Raw genomic sequence first — 2,954 nt, forward strand, 5'->3', positions numbered from 1 at the left:
AGCTTGAGGACTCATAACATCGTATTTGTTGTTCGACTTGTGGTCTATTATAAAGTTTTGTTGAATGGGAAATCTAACAACAATAATCAACTAACAGTTGAACAGAAATTCAGTTATGAGTCAATAAGCGATCAAAGTTGGTACCCTCGCGATTTTCAGTTAGTGACTACCGTCGTTTTTCCCCTGTAGTCTTCATTTTTTTAAACGTGAGCGTCCGCTTATCAGTATAGGTTCAAATCTGGAGGTTGGCAAGTGCGTTGGTGCGGTTTGCTCATTCTTTCCTACTTTTAAGACAAAATGTGTCCTCTTTATCTCTCTTAATTTTTGTGTTTGTTACTCTCTTGTAACTCATCTAAACCTCGGCACTTATATGACATTATTATAATGCAAGTGCCGTAAACCTGTTACAAAAACTAAATTAGAATTGGTTAGTGAGCTTAGGCTAAGGATGTTATAATTAGAATAGTAAGGTCACAATGTCAAGTGCGTGTAAGCGACACCGCGTGTAGGTGAGTACTTACTTCGTTGCATCCTTGAGCAACACACAACAACTCTTGCTAAAAATTCATAAGAAACTGCACAGTGGCGAGTGGCAATGGTCAGTGGATTGGCTAAATAGTTTATGATAATTATTGCGTATTATTCCTGCATTTATGAGGTATTGTATCTGCATCTTTACGTGCACCATTGGGAAAAGGTTTGTGAGTGTGTATATGTTGTATGTGTGTGCGTGTATGTGTGTGTGTGTGTGTGAGTGTGTTTATGTTAATTATTATTAAGTTGATATTTTTTTTTTAAACGGAGCCACAGCAAAACTCGCTACCTCAAAATTACTAAGTTCTATCTGCTCACTACTTAGCTTTGAGAAATTTGACGCCAAAAATTTGGAGCTTCACAACATGTCAAGCTTTGTCGAATTCATGATTTTAAATAACTTGATAACTACTCTGAATAATCTTACGATTTTGAAAGAGCAGATGCAACATTTCGTTTCTGAGCTCTTGGTCTTATAAGCAGCTGAAAACGGTAAAAAATGTCAGATACAACTTTGTGATTCTGAGGTAGCCAACTATCACTATGAAGTCGCAACTGTAGTGGTGGTTGAAAGTAGCATAATTGTTTAGTTTGATGATGATCTAACCTCTCAACTCAACGTCGTCATGGCGGAAACACGCGGGTAGATAATATCTGATACATAGTTAGTTTTAGTAGAGGTTTTACGGCACTCGCAACTGCATACGGTCATATGAGCGCCAGAAGATTAGAAGTGTTGCAAGAGAGTAACAAACATAAAAAGAAGAAGGGGGAGATAAGGACGATAGAAATTTGATAGGAAAGAAGAAGCAAACCACACCAGAGCACCCGCCAAACACCCACTTTGTATACATAATATACATTTATATATATATAACATATTATATATACATGTGTATGTGTCTGTTACTTAGAGTTAATAATTTACCATAATCAAAACTGTTTCTTTCAATACGCACTAACTCGTCATTTTTTTCCTTCTGTTTCGAATCATTTCGACAGAACCGATTCGTCGAACAAGTGTGAATCCAACTGCACGTGAGCTATAGATCAATGGACCGCGCTGAGATCGGGTGTGAGGAAAATGTGCGTGCTCTCTCCGCTCACTCTCTCCGCTCACTCTCAGCGCTCACTCTCGGTGCTTACTCTCAAAAAGGGAAAGTTCAACAGGAGCGTCGACAGATCTGTCACGAAAATGTGCAACTTCTTTGTCTAGCGTGTGAGGAAAATTATGTGCAACTTTCATTTCCAGCTGAAAGATGTGTGAGAATACAGTGTGTTACTTTAATATTTTCTTGTTGACATATCTGTGAAGAAAATGTATAACTTTATCTCCTAGCTTCAAGATCCGTGAGGTAAATTATGTGCAACTTTCTTTTATAGCTGACAGATGCGTAAGAATATAGATCTAGTATGTAACTATATTTTCTTGTTGACATATCTGTGAAGAAAATGTATAACTTTCTCTCCTAGCATCCAAACCTGTGAAGGAAATTATGTGCAACTTTCTTTTCTTGCTGGCAGATGTGTGAGAATATAATGCGTAACATTCTTTTCTTGCTGACATATCTGTGAAGATAATCGTATTCTATCTGGTTGCGTTGACCGTTGCGTCACATTTATTTTAAAGAAACCAGACACTCTTCAGACCTTTATATTCACTACCAGTACCGAAGGCTCATAATATAGTGAAAACCCCTCAAGTACCACACCAGTTTAGAACAATGAAGCCGTGGTAGAGCTTTAAATTTATTTTTTTGGAAAAGCTTGGCAGCTCAAGAAACATGCTTTAAACATTCAAAGAGGTCCATCAACCATTCAGCTATGATACAGAGTGACTTCCTGTGGTATTTACTTCAGTGCAGTGTGTCTGTTCGTTGTTTTATTATGTTTATTGTTCCTGGTTGCGTCGGTGACCGCAATTTTTAAGTCACCAGCGGAAGTGAGGGCTTAGAAAGGCCTGGCGACTATAAATTCGCGACGGTACTACTGTAAGTAAACAAGCACGAAGGAAGCATTCAGCACTCCCAACAGCAAAGTGGGGTCAGGATGTCCCAACCTTTGATGTCCGTTTATCGTTTTAAGATGCCTATGAACTTGGGTCCTGCTTTAAAATTCCACTTATATTTGAAGACTGCGCGTGAGGTTGCAAATTTTAAAAGCTTGAGGACTCATAACATCGTATTTGTTGTTCGACTTGTGGTCTATTATAAAGTTTTGTTGAATGGGAAATCTAACAACAATAATCAACTAACAGTTGAACAGAAATTCAGTTATGAGTCAATAAGCGATCAAAGTTGGTACCCTCGCGATTTTCAGTTAGTGACTACCGTCGTTTTTCCCCTGTAGTCTTCATTTTTTTAAACGTGAGCGTCCGCTTATCAGTATAGGTTCAAATCTGGAGGTTGGCAAGTGCGTTG

General features: G+C 38.3%; 1 protein-coding gene across 1 annotated transcript in view; it reads left to right on the forward strand.

The window, feature by feature from the left end:
• The first annotated feature begins 1,607 nt into the window (after positions 1-1,607).
• LOC101846250 (retinal guanylyl cyclase 2) overlaps positions 1,608-2,954 on the forward strand; it is a 58,107-nt gene continuing 56,760 nt past the window's right edge. Inside the window, exon 1 of the mRNA XM_005108903.3 lies at positions 1,608-1,808. The gene's annotated coding sequence lies outside the window, so the exon portion shown is untranslated. The remainder of the gene's footprint in view (positions 1,809-2,954) is intronic.

This window comes from Aplysia californica, unplaced genomic scaffold (genome assembly GCF_000002075.1).
Source record: "Aplysia californica isolate F4 #8 unplaced genomic scaffold, AplCal3.0 scaffold00732, whole genome shotgun sequence".
NCBI classification, from domain to species: Eukaryota; Metazoa; Mollusca; class Gastropoda; order Aplysiida; family Aplysiidae; genus Aplysia; species Aplysia californica.